We start from the raw sequence: 11,120 nt of genomic DNA on the forward strand, positions 1-11,120 counted from the left end.
TCCCTTTCCTTCCACACTCTGGGTATTGTGGGCCTTTTGCCTGACATAAAGGATTTCCTTCTTCAATTCCCTACCAGCTGCTTTGTCCATAGCCTCTGGAGATCATGCAATCTGGGCAGCAGGAGCCCAAATGGGCACTGTGATCAGATCTAAATATATGAGTGAAATATGAACATTTTAGCCATTATTTTCATAGTCCATTCCTCAACTGGAAATAAATATGTATATTTTGGAAAAATAATATACATAATTTGTCATTTCTTATTGCCAACATATATTTCATTACAAATATTAATTTTCAGTAGAATTCTTCTCAAATCTGCCCTCACACAAGATTCTCAATACTGTCTGAACAAGCTGAATAATTTTCCCTGGATTTGAATAATTTGTCAGTGGATTTCAAAATATAGCTGCTACCTTCTGGTGTTACTGTTTATTCAGATAGGTAACTGAACTTAGCCATCCAGTGCTTGTTAACAGTCAAGGTAGGAGAGACCAGTCTTTGATCAACTGAATATAGTTAGTTGTCTTGAATTAGAACGAAAGGCCAGGATGGAATGGACTTTGACAGCATTAAACAGTAGTTATCCTGTCTGAGGTTACAAGCCATATGTGTCAGAACAAAGCAGATAAACATCTGCTTTTAGAGTTTGAAAGTTTTAGAGTGTGCAAGTTTTAGAGTGTGAAAATGTGGGTTGGGTTAGCATGTGGACTTCCAAACTGGCTGAGACATTGACAGGAGCAGAGTCTGGTTTAAACTGGGCACAGGATATGTGACCGGATATTATCCTACTCCAGGGCAACAGCCTCTCTGATCAAATGCAAGTAGGCATTTCCTCCAACAACACACTAGGGTTATAACTTGCCTGATTATCTTGGGCTGAAATTTTATTAAATTTTCTTTAAATTCTAAAACTAATCTATATTAAAGGAAAAGAGAGTAAAACTAAAAACAAAAAACAAGAGAAATCCTTACCATGCTAACTCAGCCCCCAAGATTTTATCTTCTACTATGCCAGAGACAGAATCTTCTACCCTATTCTTAAAATAACGCCCATCACTTTGTTATCTCAATACTTATACCTACGAGATCTGAATTTCAAGCCTTTCTCTATCTTACCACTATCTCCAGAATTTATAGCTTGCTTACCCTAGCGTTCCTATAGAAGTAGAAACAGTTCTTCAAACCCAAAACAGTGGTTTTTGCTGCTTTTGCTCTAGCCATATTCCTCTGCATATTCTCTGCTTAATTCCTTAACATAGCCTTGATTCTGTGATTTGTTCACTTTGCAGGTATGCTTTACTTTCTTACCTTTTTTTTCTCTTTGTCACTGCATATTCCTGGAAAAAACCAAACCCCATTTGATACCAGATGTCTTTCTGTTCCATACATGTGCTTAAGCAGATAAATATTACTGGAGATAAATTAGTCCCCAAATCTGAAGTGGGCAAATATATCATTGGTTAATCTTACTGCATTTCCGTAGTAAATTAGTATTCCACTTGATGTACCTGAGTTTTTTGTTCTTGGGTCATCAAAATCCCCATCACTAAATACACACACCACATATACACACAGATAGATGATAGATAATAGATAGATATACTTTGTTCACAATTTCATCTCATATTTCATCAACAACTTTGCAGTGATCAATCAGAAAGTCTCTCATATTCCAGCCATAAAATCTACCAAACTAGCTGCCTCAGTCCCCATTCTCTTTACCTTACCTCTTATTTACAACAGATAAAGGGCCCCTCCTCCTACCTATGGACAAAACCACTTGTGCTCTGGATCATTTATTGTTTCTTTATCAAGGATTTTACTTCTGTTATTGGCCTTTTACTTTGCCACATCAACAAATTTTCTCTATTCCCACTGAATATACAAAATGTTCTTTGTGTTAATATTCATCTTGAAAATAAAAAGAAAGGAGACCTCTAGGGACATAAGATGAGGGTCTACAAAACTGCATAAGGAGTTGATGGGGGTGGTGGACTGTCATCCAAGAATATCAACTTTCTCATCATGATTAGGAAGTCAGCTTAGAAATATTTGAACATGGTTTCCAGTACATTTGTGAAATAATGCACATGAGCAGGAGGGCTAAGGCAGTGGGGGTAATTGGGAGGCACAAAAGGAGTTGTGATGTCTCTCTTGGATTTCCAGGGTAAATATTTTTATCACTATGGGAAACCATATCATGTTCAGTGAGTCCATCCTCCTTAGGTTGTCTGCTGACCCTCAGACTTGGATTCTGCTCTCCATGTTGTTTCTGGTGCTTTACCTCCTCACTCTGATGGGAAACCTGGTGATGCTGCTGGTGATGAGGGCTGATTCTCACCTTCCCTGTACTTCTCCTATGCCCATGTACTTCTTTTTTGAGACAACTCCCCTTCCTGGACCTCTGCCACTCATCTATCACAGTCCCCAAGATGCTGGAGAATCTATTTTCTGAAAGCAAAGTCATCTTTGTAGAGAGCTGTCTAGCTCAAGCCTTTGTGTTTGCCACAGGGGGCACTGAGGCCTGTCTGCTGGCTGTGGTGGCCTATGACCACTTTGTAGCCATCACCTCCCCTCTGCTCTATGGCCAGGTGATGAACAACCAACTCTGTGTTGGGATGGTGTGGAGTTCCTGGGGCCTGGCCTTTGCTGATGCTCTCATCAATATCCTCTTGGCTGTCAATTTAGACTATTGTGAGGACCAGACTATTCCCCATTTCAGCTGTGAGCTGTCTTCTCTCTTCCCTCTGTCTTGCTCTGATACCTCCACCAACTTCACACTCCTGCTCTGCTCCTCTGTCTTGCATTTCTTTAGAACCTTCCTAATGATTGTTTCTTCCCATGCCTGCATTGTTTCCACCATCCTCAGCATCAGCTCCATCTCTTGTAGGTGTGAGGCCTTTTTTACTTGTCTTTTCACTTCATTACTGTGATCTTGTTCTATGGCTCAGTTTTGTGTTCTGACTGGAGATGATGTTCTCCTTGCAGTACGGTGTGGTCACTCATATGCTGAACCCCCTCATTTATAGCCTGCAGAAACAAGGTGAAGATAGCTACGAGAAGAATGTTAAGATATGTTAGTTCATTTTTTTAAATTTTCTTTTTTTAATTTAAATTCAACTTGCCAACATATAGTACATCATTGGTTTCAGGTGTCATTTTCAATAATTCATCAGTTACATGTAACAGTGCTCATCACATCAAGTGCCCTCCTTAATGCCTGTCACCCGATTATCCCATGCCTCCTTTTTAGCAGTTAGAATGGCTAAAAGTAACAAGATATATTAGTTCTTTCACATAGTGGACCAGAGAAACAGGAGCATGGAGAAGCTAAACCATAATGCCACAAGATATAACTAAAAATCAAGGGTGGTTGGTTCATTCCTTTCTTCCTTCTCTCTTTTTGTTTTTCTTGCTTTCTTTTTTTTTAAGCATTCTTAGAAACATCTTTATTAGAAGCGTTCTTAAAAACTTCACTATATGAAATTACAGAATGAATAAGGATCACTTCCTTCACTGATACAACACTGGTATGAATGCAGCTTGCAAGAGATGTTTTTAGAAACAAGGGATTATTTCTTGATTGACCATCATGCCAGCTGTTGAAAGAGATGTACGTGTCAGCATCTTAATGCATGTTCAAGAAGAAGGCAGCAAGCTCTACTCTTAGGATGATTAAAGATCAGCTCTATTCAGAGGAAGAAAGATGGATCAGATAATTTTCCAAGGTATTACTTTACAGTAAATAAATATATATATATTTATGTTGTGGATAACATCTGTGTTTTTGCCTGACCAGCATCCTTTTACCCTTCCTACTGCACACTACTCTTGGTTAGGGAAATTAACCCTTCCCCATTTTATGCAGTTCACTGGAACTCTCCATGGTACCCTCTGTGTCCCCTTACCACGAGGAGATCATGTGACCCACAGAAGGCCAGTCATTCTACCTCTGCCTCATAAGGTACTGTCCAGTCCCCTGCTGCTGCTGAGAGTCTCCAGTGATACTTTGCTTATTAAGCTTCCTCACAGGAGGTTTTTCAACAAGCACAATAATAATAGCAGACCTTTAATAAAAACACTTACCCTGGGGTGCCTGGGTGGTTCAGTCAGTTTAGTGTTTGACTCAGTTTCAGCTCAGGTCACGATCTCAGGGTCATGAGCTTGAGCCTTGCGTGAGACTCTGTGCTCAGCAGAGAGTCTTCTTGAGATTTTCTCCCTCTTCCTGCTTGTTCCCCCACTCATGTGCATGTGTCTCTCTCTAAAATAAATAAATGAATGAATAAATAAATATTTTTTTAAAAAAAGGAAAACAAATAAAGACACTTACCCTAAGTTAAGTGTTTTACACATATAATCCTCTTTGATGATCTCATCAACTCTAAGCATTCAGAAATGCTTTATTAGTCTGGTATCCCTTGCAAAACATACTTTTCTTAGCTAGTTTGAATCAAATTAAAATTATGTTGGTTGGAACCAAAGAATCCAAACTGGCATTCAAATTGGCACTAAAAAGTAAATTGTGTTCTTCACTTGACCCCAAGAAAAATGTGTGAGCCTTTTGAATTAATATATAAGTTGGTGAAGAAGATAGCAAATCTTCTATTTATATTCTCTTATAGTTCTCTTATTTTCTCACCATGGTATTCAATGGCAAGTGTGTTACCACCTTGATAACCTCAAATTATGCAACATTGATAATGAAGTTATAATGATTAAGAAGCTGGTGCTCTCATCTAGGATGGTGGAGATAAGAATATTAATATTCAAGGATAATTTCAAGCAAGACAAATTCAAATCTGGAAATTCTGACCTTACATATGGCTTAGAGATGGTCTAGAGCTAAACTTAAAAGTTCATTCTCTGGCTTGCTGAATTACAACCCTGTTAGAATTAACTATCGTATTGGACTGCATATGTAAAATAAGGGAATTGATCAAGAGTTCAACAGTGATACCTTGTAGGATTTGAGATCTCGGAGTACAGAACTTCCAAACCACTGAAAAGGAACCCTACAGCAGTACCTAACTGCTTCAGCCAATGGAGCAAGCAACTCTTTATCTTGGGATTGTAAATTTGAGCTCCACACTGGGTGTAGGGATGACTTAAAAAATATATATTTAAAAAAAAAAACTATCCCTACTGTCCTTTCCTCAGCCAAGCTCTTCCTCTCTTAATGGAAAAAGCCATTAAGAGATTCTTCTCATGCCTTCCTTTCTTGTTAGTTTCCAGGATCCAAAATTAATATGACTTTGGGTGAAATGAAGATTCAGAAAAGATATTAGGAGATTTGTATTTAAAATAATAGTCCATTAATTTCTGTTTCAGAACTCTGGAAATAATTTGTGGGAAATGATATTAAATATGTTCAACCAAGGAGTATGGACTTGACATTTTAAAAGTAATTTTAAAATATTTTTACATATAAAGATAAATATATAATTTTATGAGAATGTGTAAATGAGATTTTTTTGTGTAAGGTGCTTCATGATGGTCCAGTCTTATTTTTTTCTTTACCTACCTCTGCTTTCCCCAATTTCTATTCTTCCTCCAATCACTGTCTCCCTCTCCCCAATTTCTTTTTTTCCTCCAACCACTGTCTCTCTCTCCAGAAACCCATTAATGGAATATATTTTCTTTCATAACTTTTTCATACTCGTATAATCACATGTAAATGCTCATATATATGTGTACAGATATACATGTTCATTTTACATATTTATGGATGTTCTGCTTTTTAAAAACTCCATTTAAATATCAGGTTTTGCAAATCAAAACCACAATGAGACACCACCTCACACTGGTCAGAATGGCTAAAATTAAAAAGTCAGGAAATGACATACTAGTGAGAGTGCAAAGAGAGGGGAACCCTCTTACACTGTTGGTGGGAACTCAAGCTGGTACAGCCACTCTGTAAAACAGTATGGAGGTTCTTCAAGAAGTTAAAAATAGAGCTACCCTAAGACCCAGGATTGCACTACTAGGTATTATTTACCCCAAAGATACAAATGTAGTAATATGAAGGGGCACATGCACCCCAATGTTTATAGCAGCAAGGTACACAATAGCCAAACTATGGAGAGAGCCAAGAGGTCCTTAGATGAATGGATAAAGAAGACGTGGTATACACAATGGAATATTACTCAGCAATTAGAAACGACAAATACCCACCATTTGCTTCAACGTGGATGGAACTGGAGGGTATTATGCTGAGTGAAATAAGTCAATTGGAGAAGGACAAACAGTGTATGTTCTCATTCATTTGGGGAATATAAATAATAGTGAAAGGGAATATAAAGGAAGGGAAAAGAAATGTTGGGAAATATCAGGAAGGGAGACAGAACATGAAGACTCCTAACTCGGGGAAACGAACTAGGGGTGGTGGAAGGGGAGGAGGGCAGGTGTTGGAGGGGAATGGGTGAGGGGCACTGAGGTGGACACTTGACGGGATGAGCACTGGGTGTTTTTCTGTATGTTGGTAAATTGAACACCAATAAAAATTAATTAAAAAAAAAAAGAAACTAGCACATAAAAAAAAAAAAGAAGACATGGTATACATATACAATGGAATGTTACTCAGCCATCAAAAAAATGAAGTCTTGCCATTTGCAATGACGGCTGGAATGAGAGGGTATTATGCTAAGCAAAATAAGTCAATCAGAGAAAGACAATTATATGATGTCACTCATATGTGGAATTTAAGAAACAAAACAGAGAAGAATAGGGGAAGGGAGGGAAAAATAAAACAAGATAAAATCAGAGAGAGAGAGAGACAAACCATAAGAAGCTCTTAATCATAGGAAACAAACCGAGGGTTGCTGGCGAGGGAGGGGGGATGGAGTAATTGAGTGATAGGTAATTAGGAGGGCACGTGATGTAATGAGCTCTGGGTGTTATATACAGCTGGTGAATCACAGAACTCTACCTCTGAAACTAATAATACACTATATGTTAATTAATTGAATTTTTTTAAGTATAAATTTTAAAAAATAAAATAAATACCAGGTTTTATCTTGCTTCTCCCTCAGTCAGCAATACCATGGACATACTAGTCTAGGTCAGATGGTTTAGTTCTAATTTATTCTTTCAAATTATAGCCTAATATTCCATGGTAAGGATGTGCCATAATATATACAAGCTGTCTTTTATATGAGCATTACATTTACTTCCAGATATCGACACAATGAATAATGTTTTAATAAACAGATTTATATATAAATCCTTTAGTTTAGATGCTTTTATTTATATGGAGGTGATTCTCAGGAATGGGATTCTCATATCAAAGCATATGTTATTTTAACTTTAATATATGTTGCTAGATTGCTTTCTGGAAAGTTCACATATACTAAGTAATGAGTAAGAGTAATTTTCTCCTATATACTCCCCAGATATACATGTTATAGATCATTTAAGAATTTTGGCCTGATGGGTGCAAAATTGTTTCTCTGTTGAGTTTATTCTGCATTTTCCTTAAAACCAGTGAGTGTTACTATCTTTTCATGTGCTTGTTAACAATTTGGATTTGCTCTCCTATTAATTTTAATTGGTCATTCATATCTTTTGCCTATTTCTCTTCTATGTTTGTGTTTTCTTGTCCATTAGCAATTTTTGTACATTAGCAATATTAACAGTAGTTTGCAATCTATGCTGCAAATGTTGACCAAGATTGATTACTTTTCTATTTATTTTTATAGTCATATAAAAGTTTAAATATTTACATAGGTATGACACCCTTTTCCCTGATACCATGTAGATGTCCTGTTTTGTTTAATAAATGCTCCAATTACTCAACTGGAGTACTCTGTACATATTCTCTTAGTCTTCCTTAGTTAGTATTATTTTATATTTTATTATTTTTCATTTGGAACTTATATTTGGTGTAGTATGGATGTCTAAATGTATTATTTTATTGATTTAAAGAGACAACAATATTTATTCAACATACTTTCTTTCCCACCAAGTAGAAATAATATATATTATAATTAAATTCTGTGGCTTATGTATGAGATTTCTTTATTTTTTTCAAAGATTTTTATTTATTTATTCATGAGAGAGACACACACACACACACAGAGAGAGAGAGAGAGAGAGAGAGAGAGAGAGAGAGGCAGAGACACAGGCAGAGGGAGAAGCAGGCTCTATGCCAGGAGCCTGATGCAGGACTTGATCCCGGGGCCTCAGGATCATTCCCTGGGCCAAAGGCAGGTGCTAAACCACAGAGCCACCCAGGGATGCCCTGAGATTTCTTTTCTGAGTCAATTATCTTTGTTTTTTTTTTCTATTATAATTTTACATTGGTTATTCTGAAATATCATAATGCAAGTCTCTTTCATACTTCCCTCATTTATGTTTTATTAACAACTCCATGTATGATTTACATATCATAAAATTCACTCATTTTAAGTGTAAATTCTGTAATTTTTAGTGCATTCACAGAGTTGTGCAATCATCACAATCCAACTTTAGAACATTTTATAACCCAAAAAAATCCCTTGTACTCATCTGCATCCTCAGATGCAGAACACCCCCAGATCCAGATTTGCCTTTGGGTATTTCATTTGAATGGAACTATTCAGTATGTTGTCTTTTGTGTCTGTGTGACTTATTTCACTTAGCATATGTTTTTGAGGTTTACCTATGTGGTAGCATGTATTAGTACTTATTTCTAGTCCTTCTGTGGTTACTCTTTGCAAAGTGTATCATTCTCCATTTTTATACTTTCAATCTAGTTGTCTCTTTTAGTCTGACATGTTTCTTTTATAGATAGCATATAGCTGGACTTGATTTTTTAAATCCAGTCTGGCCATATCTGACTTTTTTTTTTTTTTAAGACTTATTTATTTTTTCATTCAGAGAGAGGAGAGAGAGGCAGAGACACAGGCAGAGGGAGAAGCAGGCTCCTGGCAGGAAGCCCGATGTGGGACTCGATCCTGGGTCTCCAGGATCACACCCTGGGCTGCAGGCGGCGCTAAACCGCTGCGCCACCGGGGCTGCCCCATATCTGACTTTTTGATTGTACACTTTAGTCAATTTACATTTAACATAATTTTCCATATGGTTAAACTTAAGTCAGCCATTTGCTGCTTATTTTCTGTATCTCATGTCTTTTTTGTTCCTGTGTTCTTCATTTACCACCTTCTTTTGTATTAGGTAAATATTTTCTAGTGATCCACTTTATTTTTTGGTGACTTTTCTAACTTGTTTTTGAGTTATTTTCTTAGTTATTGCTCTAGGGTAATGATTCTCAATAGGAAATAATTTTTCCCCTAAGGGAACATTTGACAATATCTGGAGACATTTTTGTTTGTTAAATTAAAAGAGTGTTAGTGGTATCTATTGGCTAATGGCAAGTGTTGCTGCTAAACACCCTGCAACACACAGGACAGCTGTCTACAATAAAGGAATTTTCCAGCCCAAAATGTCAGTGGTACTGAGGTTGAGAAATCTTGCTGTAGAGTTACAATATTAATCTTAAATTATAATTATCTACTTCAGAGTAATACTAAATTCTAGTAATATATAGAAGCTTTGTTCCAATATGGCTCAATTTCTTCTTTCTCCTTTGTGCTATTATTATCATATAATGTCCATATTTGTTACAAATCCAAAATGCATTATTATGGTTAGTGCTTTACAAAGTCTTATGTTTTAAAAGAAGTTAAAAGAAGGAAGGAGGAATTTTAAGTATAGGGTCTTTTATATAAACCACATACATGGACATGAAATAAGTCAGTTGAAGAAAGACAATTACCATATGGTTTCACTCATATGTGGAATATGAGAAATAGTGCCAAGGACCATAAGGAAGGTGGGGGAACTAAATGGGGAAAAATCAGAGAGGAAGACAAACCATGAGAGACTCTTAACTCTGGGAAACAAACTGAGGGTTGCTGAAGGCAAGGTGGGTGGGAGGATGGGGGAACTGGGTGATGGCATTAAGGAGGGCATCTGATGTGATGAGCACCTGGTGTTATACTATAGGTTGGCAAATTGAAACAATCCAATCATGAAATGGGCAAAAGACATGAAAAGAAATCTCACAGAGGAAGACATAGACATGGCCAACAAGCAGATGAGAAAATGCTCAGCATCACTTGGCATCAGGGAAATAAAAAAAAAACCACAATGAGATACCACCTCACACCAGTGAGAATGGGGAAAATTAACAAGGCAGGAACAACAAATGTTAGAGAGGATGTGGAGAAAGGGGAACCCTCTTACACTGTTGGTGCAATGTGACTGGTGCAGCCACTCTGGAAAACTGTGTGGAGGTTCGTCAAAGAGTTAAAAATAGATCTGCCCTACGACCCAGCAATTACACTGCTGGGGATTTACCCCAAAGATACAGATGCAATGAAACGCCGGGACACCTGCACCCCGATGTTTATAGCAGCAATGTCCACAATAGCCAAACTGTGGAAGGAGCCTCGGAGTCCATTGAAAGATGAATGGATAAAGAAGATGTGGTTTATGTATACAATGGTGTATTACTCAGCCATTAGAAATGACAAATACCCAGCATTTGCTTCGACGTGGATGGAACTGGAGGGTATTATGCTGAGTGAAATAAGTCAATCAGAGAAGGACAAACATTATATGGTATCATTCATTTGGGGAATATGAAAAATAGTGAAAGGGAATAAAGGGGAAAGGAGAAAAAATGAGTGGGAAATATCAGAAAGGGAGACAGAACATGAGAGACTCCTAAATCTGGGAAATGAACAAGGAGTGGTAGAAAGGGAGGAGGGCAGGGGTGGGGGTGACTGGGTGACGAGCATTGAGGGGGGCACTTGATGGGATGAGCACTGAGTGTTATGCTATATGTTGGCAAGTGGAACACCAATAAAAAAATAAATTTACAAAAAAATTAAAATTAAATGAAAAAATAAACCAATATATTTATCATTGTTAAAAAAAATTCAACAAAGTAAGTTTGAAGATCTAATTGGCTTTATTAAAAGATTCATGATTTGGGCAGCATTGTTTAGACAAGATTGTCCTAAAGGGAGCCATCAGTAAAAGTAAATCTTAAGGGAGTCTAAGAGTATATTTCCTAGTCAAGAGTTGATAAGGAAGTTCCAAGTGGACTAGCTCCTGGTGGGGAGTAGGTAGGGTT

General features: G+C 37.2%; 1 pseudogene; it reads left to right on the forward strand.

Annotated features, from left to right (window-relative positions):
- Positions 1–2,189: 2,189 nt before the first annotated feature.
- LOC112921230 (olfactory receptor 8S1-like) lies at positions 2,190–3,085 on the forward strand (annotated as a pseudogene).
- The last annotated feature ends 8,035 nt before the right edge of the window (positions 3,086–11,120 follow it).

This window comes from Vulpes vulpes, chromosome 8 (genome assembly GCF_048418805.1).
Source record: "Vulpes vulpes isolate BD-2025 chromosome 8, VulVul3, whole genome shotgun sequence".
NCBI lineage: Eukaryota > Metazoa > Chordata > Mammalia > Carnivora > Canidae > Vulpes > Vulpes vulpes.